This window comes from Petromyzon marinus, unplaced genomic scaffold (genome assembly GCF_048934315.1).
Source record: "Petromyzon marinus isolate PM22_M1 ecotype Great Lakes invasive population unplaced genomic scaffold, UKy_Petmar_22M1.pri1.0 PM_Scaffold_3, whole genome shotgun sequence".
NCBI lineage: Eukaryota > Metazoa > Chordata > Hyperoartia > Petromyzontiformes > Petromyzontidae > Petromyzon > Petromyzon marinus.
In genome coordinates, this window is record NW_027423279.1 from 4,195,744 (window position 1) to 4,206,633 (window position 10,890).

Genomic DNA, 10,890 nt, shown 5'->3' on the forward strand with positions numbered 1-10,890 from the left:
AACACTGCACCCTGTGGGAGTCTCACTGATTAACACTGAACCCTATGGGAGTCTCACTGATTAACAGTGAACCCTGAGGGAGTCTCACTGATTAACACTGAACAGTGTGGGATTCTCACTGATTAACACCGAACACTGTGGGAGTCTCAATGATTAACACTGAATCCTGTGGGAGTCTCACTGATTAACACTGAACGCTAAGGGAGTCTCACTGATTAACACTGAACCCTGTGGGAGTCTCACTGATTAACACTTAACCCTATTGGAGTCTCACTGATTAACACTGAAACCTGTGGGAGTCTCACTGATTAACACTGAACCCTATGGGAGTCTCACTGATTAACACTGAACCCTGTGGGAGTCTCACTGATTAACACTGAACCCTATGGAAGTCTCACTGATTAACAATGAACGCTATGGGAGTCTCACTGATTAACACTGAACCCTGTGGGAGTCTCAGTGATTAACACTGAACCCTGAGGGAGACTCATTGATTAACACTGAACAGTGTGGGATTCTCACTGATTAACACCGAACACTGTGGGAGTCTCAATGATTAACACTGAATCCTGTGGGAGTCTCACTGATTAACAATGAACCCTATGGGAGTCTCACTGATTAACACATGAACCCTGAGGGAGTCTCACTGATTAACACTGCACCCTGTGAGAGTCTCACTGATTAACACTGAAACCTGTGGGAGTCTCACTGATTAACACTCAACCCTATTGGAGTCTCACTGATTAACACTGAAACCTGTGGGAGTCTCACTGATTAACACTGAACCCTATGGGAGTCTCACTGATTAACACTGAACCTTGTTGGAGTCTCAGTGATTAACACTGAACCCTATGGGAGCCTCACTGATTAACACTGAACCCTATGGGAGTCTCACTGATTAACAATGAACCCTATGGGAGTCTCACTGATTAACACTGAACTCTATGGGATTCTCTCTGATTAACACTGAACCCTATGGGAGTCTCACTGATTAACACTGAACCCTGTGGGAGTCTCAGTGATTAACACTGAACCCTGAGGGAGTCTCACTGATTAACACTGAACAGTGTGGGATTCTCACTGATTAACACCGAACACTGTGGGAGTCTCAATGATTAACACTGAATCCTGTGGGAGTCTCACTGATTAACACTGAATGCTAAGGGAGTCTCACTGATTAACACTGGACCCTGTGGGAGTCTCACTGATTAACACTTAACCCTATTGGAGTCTCACTGATTAACACTGAAACCTGTGGGAGTCTCACTGATTAACACTGAACCCTATGGGAGTCTCACTGATTAACACTGAACCCCGTGGGAGTCTCAGTGATTAACACTGAACCCTGAGGGAGTCTCACTGATTAACACTGAACCCTATTGGAGTCTCACTGATTAACACTGAAACCTGTGGGAGTCTCACTGATTAACACTGAACCCTATGGGAGTCTCATTGATTAACACTGAACCTTGTTGGAGTCTCAGTGATTAACACTGAACCCTATGGGAGCCTCACTGATTAACACTGAACCCTATGGGAGTCTCACTGATTAACAATGAACCCTATGGGAGTCTCACTGATTAACACTGAACTCTATGGGATTCTCACTGATTAACACTGAACCCTATGGGAGTCTCACTAATTAACACTGAACCCTGTGGGAGTCTCAGTGATTAACACTGAACCCTGAGGGAGTCTCACTGATTAACACTGAACAAGTGTGGGATTCTCACTGATTAACACCGAACACTGTGGGAGTCTCAATGATTAACACTGAATCCTGTCGGAGTCTCACTGATTAACACTGAATGCTAAGGGAGTCTCAATGATTAACACTGGACCCTGTGGGAGTCTCACTGATTAACACTTAACCCTATTGGAGTCTCACTGATTAACACTGAAACCTGTGGGAGTCTCACTGATTAACACTGAACCCTATGGGAGTCTCACTGATTAACACTGAACCCCGTGGGAGTCTCAGTGATTAACAATGAACCCTATGGGAGTCTCACTGATTAACACATGAACCCTGAGGGAGTCTCACTGATTAACACTGAACCCTGTGGGAGTCTCACTGATTAACACTGAAACTTGTGGGAGTCTCACTGATTAACACTGAACCCTATGGGAGTCTCATTGATTAACACTGAACCCTATGGGAGTCTCACTGATTAACACATGAACCCTGTGGGAGTCTCACTGATTAACAATGAACCTTATGGGAGTCTCACTGATTAACACTGAACTCTATGGGATTCTCACTGATTAACACTGAACCCTATGGGAGTCTCACTGATTAACACTGAACCCTGTGGGAGTCTCAGTGATTAACACTGAACCCTGAGGGAGTCTCACTGATTAACACTGAACAGTGTGGGATTCTCACTGATTAACACCGAACACTGTGGGAGTCTCAATGATTAACACTGAATCCTGTCGGAGTCTCACTGATTAACACTGAATGCTAAGGGAGTCTCACTGATTAACACTGGACCCTGTGGGAGTCTCACTGATTAACACTTAACCCTATTGGAGTCTCACTGATTAACACTGAAACCTGTGGGAGTCTCACTGATTAACACTGAACCCTATGGGAGTCTCACTGATTAACACTGAACCCCGTGGGAGTCTCAGTGATTAACAATGAACCCTATGGGAGTCTCACTGATTAACACATGAACCCTGAGGGAGTCTCACTGATTAACACTGAACCCTGTGGGAGTCTCACTGATTAACACTGAAACTTGTGGGAGTCTCACTGATTAACACTGAACCCTATGGGAGTCTCATTGATTAACACTGAACCCTATGGGAGTCTCACTGATTAACACATGAACCCTGTGGGAGTCTCACTGATTTACAGTGAACCGTATGGGAGTCTCACTGATTAACACTGAACCCTATGGGAGTCTCACTGATTAACACTGAACCCTATGGGAGTCTCACTGATTAACACTTAACCCTATGGGAGTCTCACTCATTAACACTGAACCCTGTGGGAGTCTCAGTGATTAACACTGAACCCTGAGGGAGTCTCACTGATTAACACTGAACAGTGTGGGATTCTCACTGATTAACACCGAACACTGTGGGAGTCTCAATGATTAACACTGAATCCTGTGGGAGTCTCACTGATTAACACTGAATGCTAAGGGAGTCTCACTGATTAACACTGGACCCTGTGGGAGTCTCACTGATTAACACTTAACCCTATTGGAGTCTCACTGATTAACACTGAAACCTGTGGGAGTCTCACTGATTAACACTGAACCCTATGGGAGTCTCACTGATTAACACTGAACCCCGTGGGAGTCTCAGTGATTAACACTGAACCCTGAGGGAGTCTCACTGATTAACACTGAACCCTATTGGAGTCTCACTGATTAACACTGAAACCTGTGGGAGTCTCACTGATTAACACTGAACCCTATGGGAGTCTCATTGATTAACACTGAACCTTGTTGGAGTCTCAGTGATTAACACTGAACCCTATGGGAGCCTCACTGATTAACACTGAACCCTATGGGAGTCTCACTGATTAACAATGAACCCTATGGGAGTCTCACTGATTAACACTGAACTCTATGGGATTCTCACTGATTAACACACGAACCCTATGGGAGTCTCACTGATTAACACTGAACCCTGTGGGAGTCTCAGTGATTAACACTGAACCCTGAGGGAGTCTCACTGATTATCACTGAACAGTGTGGGATTCTCACTGATTAACACCGAACACTGTGGGAGTCTCAATGATTAACACTGAATCCTGTCGGAGTCTCACTGATTAACACTGAATGCTAAGGGAGTCTCACTGATTAACACTGGACCCTGTGGGAGTCTCACTGATTAACACTTAACCCTATTGGAGTCTCACTGATTAACACTGAAACCTGTGGGAGTCTCACTGATTAACACTGAACCCTATGGGAGTCTCACTGATTAACACTGAACCCCGTGGGAGTCTCAGTGATTAACAATGAACCCTATGGGAGTCTCACTGATTAACACTGAACCCTGTGGGAGTCTCAGTGATTAACACTGAACCCTGAGGGAGACTCATTGATTAACACTGAACAGTGTGGGATTCTCACTGATTAACACCGAACACTGTGGGAGTCTCAATGATTAACACTGAATCCTGTGGGAGTCTCACTGATTAACAATGAACCCTATGGGAGTCTCACTGATTAACACATGAACCCTGAGGGAGTCTCACTGATTAACACTGCACCCTGTGAGAGTCTCACTGATTAACACTGAAACCTGTGGGAGTCTCACTGATTAACACTCAACCCTATTGGAGTCTCACTGATTAACACTGAAACCTGTGGGAGTCTCACTGATTAACACTGAACCCTATGGGAGTCTCACTGATTAACACTGAACCTTGTTGGAGTCTCAGTGATTAACACTGAACCCTATGGGAGCCTCACTGATTAACACTGAACCCTATGGGAGTCTCACTGATTAACAATGAACCCTATGGGAGTCTCACTGATTAACACTGAACTCTATGGGATTCTCTCTGATTAACACTGAACCCTATGGGAGTCTCACTGATTAACACTGAACCCTGTGGGAGTCTCAGTGATTAACACTGAACCCTGAGGGAGTCTCACTGATTAACACTGAACAGTGTGGGATTCTCACTGATTAACACCGAACACTGTGGGAGTCTCAATGATTAACACTGAATCCTGTGGGAGTCTCACTGATTAACACTGAATGCTAAGGGAGTCTCACTGATTAACACTGGACCCTGTGGGAGTCTCACTGATTAACACTTAACCCTATTGGAGTCTCACTGATTAACACTGAAACCTGTGGGAGTCTCACTGATTAACACTGAACCCTATGGGAGTCTCACTGATTAACACTGAACCCCGTGGGAGTCTCAGTGATTAACACTGAACCCTGAGGGAGTCTCACTGATTAACACTGAACCCTATTGGAGTCTCACTGATTAACACTGAAACCTGTGGGAGTCTCACTGATTAACACTGAACCCTATGGGAGTCTCATTGATTAACACTGAACCTTGTTGGAGTCTCAGTGATTAACACTGAACCCTATGGGAGCCTCACTGATTAACACTGAACCCTATGGGAGTCTCACTGATTAACAATGAACCCTATGGGAGTCTCACTGATTAACACTGAACTCTATGGGATTCTCTCTGATTAACACTGAACCCTATGGGAGTCTCACTGATTAACACTGAACCCTGTGGGAGTCTCAGTGATTAACACTGAACCCTGAGGGAGTCTCACTGATTAACACTGAACAGTGTGGGATTCTCACTGATTAACACCGAACACTGTGGGAGTCTCAATGATTAACACTGAATCCTGTGGGAGTCTCACTGATTAACACTGAATGCTAAGGGAGTCTCACTGATTAACACTGGACCCTGTGGGAGTCTCACTGATTAACACTTAACCCTATTGGAGTCTCACTGATTAACACTGAAACCTGTGGGAGTCTCACTGATTAACACTGAACCCTATGGGAGTCTCACTGATTAACACTGAACCCCGTGGGAGTCTCAGTGATTAACACTGAACCCTGAGGGAGTCTCACTGATTAACACTGAACCCTATTGGAGTCTCACTGATTAACACTGAAACCTGTGGGAGTCTCACTGATTAACACTGAACCCTATGGGAGTCTCATTGATTAACACTGAACCTTGTTGGAGTCTCAGTGATTAACACTGAACCCTATGGGAGCCTCACTGATTAACACTGAACCCTATGGGAGTCTCACTGATTAACAATGAACCCTATGGGAGTCTCACTGATTAACACTGAACTCTATGGGATTCTCACTGATTAACACTGAACCCTATGGGAGTCTCACTAATTAACACTGAACCCTGTGGGAGTCTCAGTGATTAACACTGAACCCTGAGGGAGTCTCACTGATTAACACTGAACAAGTGTGGGATTCTCACTGATTAACACCGAACACTGTGGGAGTCTCAATGATTAACACTGAATCCTGTCGGAGTCTCACTGATTAACACTGAATGCTAAGGGAGTCTCACTGATTAACACTGGACCCTGTGGGAGTCTCACTGATTAACACTTAACCCTATTGGAGTCTCACTGATTAACACTGAAACCTGTGGGAGTCTCACTGATTAACACTGAACCCTATGGGAGTCTCACTGATTAACACTGAACCCCGTGGGAGTCTCAGTGATTAACAATGAACCCTATGGGAGTCTCACTGATTAACACATGAACCCTGAGGGAGTCTCACTGATTAACACTGAACCCTGTGGGAGTCTCACTGATTAACACTGAAACTTGTGGGAGTCTCACTGATTAACACTGAACCCTATGGGAGTCTCATTGATTAACACTGAACCCTATGGGAGTCTCACTGATTAACACATGAACCCTGTGGGAGTCTCACTGATTAACAATGAACCTTATGGGAGTCTCACTGATTAACACTGAACTCTATGGGATTCTCACTGATTAACACTGAACCCTATGGGAGTCTCACTGATTAACACTGAACCCTGTGGGAGTCTCAGTGATTAACACTGAACCCTGAGGGAGTCTCACTGATTAACACTGAACAGTGTGGGATTCTCACTGATTAACACCGAACACTGTGGGAGTCTCAATGATTAACACTGAATCCTGTCGGAGTCTCACTGATTAACACTGAATGCTAAGGGAGTCTCACTGATTAACACTGGACCCTGTGGGAGTCTCACTGATTAACACTTAACCCTATTGGAGTCTCACTGATTAACACTGAAACCTGTGGGAGTCTCACTGATTAACACTGAACCCTATGGGAGTCTCACTGATTAACACTGAACCCCGTGGGAGTCTCAGTGATTAACAATGAACCCTATGGGAGTCTCACTGATTAACACATGAACCCTGAGGGAGTCTCACTGATTAACACTGAACCCTGTGGGAGTCTCACTGATTAACACTGAAACTTGTGGGAGTCTCACTGATTAACACTGAACCCTATGGGAGTCTCATTGATTAACACTGAACCCTATGGGAGTCTCACTGATTAACACATGAACCCTGTGGGAGTCTCACTGATTTACAGTGAACCGTATGGGAGTCTCACTGATTAACACTGAACCCTATGGGAGTCTCACTGATTAACACTGAACCCTATGGGAGTCTCACTGATTAACACTTAACCCTATGGGAGTCTCACTCATTAACACTGAACCCTGTGGGAGTCTCAGTGATTAACACTGAACCCTGAGGGAGTCTCACTGATTAACACTGAACAGTGTGGGATTCTCACTGATTAACACCGAACACTGTGGGAGTCTCAATGATTAACACTGAATCCTGTGGGAGTCTCACTGATTAACACTGAATGCTAAGGGAGTCTCACTGATTAACACTGGACCCTGTGGGAGTCTCACTGATTAACACTTAACCCTATTGGAGTCTCACTGATTAACACTGAAACCTGTGGGAGTCTCACTGATTAACACTGAACCCTATGGGAGTCTCACTGATTAACACTGAACCCCGTGGGAGTCTCAGTGATTAACACTGAACCCTGAGGGAGTCTCACTGATTAACACTGAACCCTATTGGAGTCTCACTGATTAACACTGAAACCTGTGGGAGTCTCACTGATTAACACTGAACCCTATGGGAGTCTCATTGATTAACACTGAACCTTGTTGGAGTCTCAGTGATTAACACTGAACCCTATGGGAGCCTCACTGATTAACACTGAACCCTATGGGAGTCTCACTGATTAACAATGAACCCTATGGGAGTCTCACTGATTAACACTGAACTCTATGGGATTCTCACTGATTAACACTGAACCCTATGGGAGTCTCACTGATTAACACTGAACCCTGTGGGAGTCTCAGTGATTAACACTGAACCCTGAGGGAGTCTCACTGATTATCACTGAACAGTGTGGGATTCTCACTGATTAACACCGAACACTGTGGGAGTCTCAATGATTAACACTGAATCCTGTCGGAGTCTCACTGATTAACACTGAATGCTAAGGGAGTCTCACTGATTAACACTGGACCCTGTGGGAGTCTCACTGATTAACACTTAACCCTATTGGAGTCTCACTGATTAACACTGAAACCTGTGGGAGTCTCACTGATTAACACTGAACCCTATGGGAGTCTCACTGATTAACACTGAACCCCGTGGGAGTCTCAGTGATTAACAATGAACCCTATGGGAGTCTCACTGATTAACACTGAACCCTGTGGGAGTCTCAGTGATTAACACTGAACCCTGAGGGAGACTCATTGATTAACACTGAACAGTGTGGGATTCTCACTGATTAACACCGAACACTGTGGGAGTCTCAATGATTAACACTGAATCCTGTGGGAGTCTCACTGATTAACAATGAACCCTATGGGAGTCTCACTGATTAACACATGAACCCTGAGGGAGTCTCACTGATTAACACTGCACCCTGTGAGAGTCTCACTGATTAACACTGAAACCTGTGGGAGTCTCACTGATTAACACTCAACCCTATTGGAGTCTCACTGATTAACACTGAAACCTGTGGGAGTCTCACTGATTAACACTGAACCCTATGGGAGTCTCACTGATTAACACTGAACCTTGTTGGAGTCTCAGTGATTAACACTGAACCCTATGGGAGCCTCACTGATTAACACTGAACCCTATGGGAGTCTCACTGATTAACAATGAACCCTATGGGAGTCTCACTGATTAACACTGAACTCTATGGGATTCTCTCTGATTAACACTGAACCCTATGGGAGTCTCACTGATTAACACTGAACCCTGTGGGAGTCTCAGTGATTAACACTGAACCCTGAGGGAGTCTCACTGATTAACACTGAACAGTGTGGGATTCTCACTGATTAACACCGAACACTGTGGGAGTCTCAATGATTAACACTGAATCCTGTGGGAGTCTCACTGATTAACACTGAATGCTAAGGGAGTCTCACTGATTAACGCTGGACCCTGTGGGAGTCTCACTGATTAACACTTAACCCTATTGGAGTCTCACTGATTAACACTGAAACCTGTGGGAGTCTCACTGATTAACACTGAACCCTATGGGAGTCTCACTGATTAACACTGAACCCCGTGGGAGTCTCAGTGATTAACACTGAACCCTGAGGGAGTCTCACTGATTAACACTGAACCCTATTGGAGTCTCACTGATTAACACTGAAACCTGTGGGAGTCTCACTGATTAACACTGAACCCTATGGGAGTCTCATTGATTAACACTGAACCTTGTTGGAGTCTCAGTGATTAACACTGAACCCTATGGGAGCCTCACTGATTAACACTGAACCCTATGGGAGTCTCACTGATTAACAATGAACCCTATGGGAGTCTCACTGATTAACACTGAACTCTATGGGATTCTCACTGATTAACACTGAACCCTATGGGAGTCTCACTAATTAACACTGAACCCTGTGGGAGTCTCAGTGATTAACACTGAACCCTGAGGGAGTCTCACTGATTAACACTGAACAAGTGTGGGATTCTCACTGATTAACACCGAACACTGTGGGAGTCTCAATGATTAACACTGAATCCTGTCGGAGTCTCACTGATTAACACTGAATGCTAAGGGAGTCTCACTGATTAACACTGGACCCTGTGGGAGTCTCACTGATTAACACTTAACCCTATTGGAGTCTCACTGATTAACACTGAAACCTGTGGGAGTCTCACTGATTAACACTGAACCCTATGGGAGTCTCACTGATTAACACTGAACCCCGTGGGAGTCTCAGTGATTAACAATGAACCCTATGGGAGTCTCACTGATTAAAACATGAACCCTGAGGGAGTCTCACTGATTAACACTGAACCCTGTGGGAGTCTCACTGATTAACACTGAAACTTGTGGGAGTCTCACTGATTAACACTGAACCCTATGGGAGTCTCATTGATTAACACTGAACCCTATGGGAGTCTCACTGATTAACACATGAACCCTGTGGGAGTCTCACTGATTAACAATGAACCCTATGGGAGTCTCACTGATTAACACTGAACTCTATGGGATTCTCACTGATTAACACTGAACCCTATGGGAGTCTCACTGATTAACACTGAACCCTGTGGGAGTCTCAGTGATTAACACTGAACCCTGAGGGAGTCTCACTGATTAACACTGAACAGTGTGGGATTCTCACTGATTAACACCGAACACTGTGGGAGTCTCAATGATTAACACTGAATCCTGTCGGAGTCTCACTGATTAACACTGAATGCTAAGGGAGTCTCACTGATTAACACTGGACCCTGTGGGAGTCTCACTGATTAACACTTAACCCTATTGGAGTCTCACTGATTAACACTGAAACCTGTGGGAGTCTCACTGATTAACACTGAACCCTATGGGAGTCTCACTGATTAACACTGAACCCCGTGGGAGTCTCAGTGATTAACAATGAACCCTATGGGAGTCTCACTGATTAACACATGAACCCTGAGGGAGTCTCACTGATTAACACTGAACCCTGTGGGAGTCTCACTGATTAACACTGAAACTTGTGGGAGTCTCACTGATTAACACTGAACCCTATGGGAGTCTCATTGATTAACACTGAACCCTATGGGAGTCTCACTGATTAACACATGAACCCTGTGGGAGTCTCACTGATTTACAGTGAACCGTATGGGAGTCTCACTGATTAACACTGAACCCTATGGGAGTCTCACTGATTAACACTGAACCCTATGGGAGTCTCACTGATTAACACTTAACCGTATGGGAGTCTCACTCATTAACACTGAACCCTGTGGGAGTCTCAGTGATTAACACTGAACCCTGAGGGAGTCTCACTGATTAACACTGAACAGTGTGGGATTCTCACTGATTAACACCGAACACTGTGGGAGT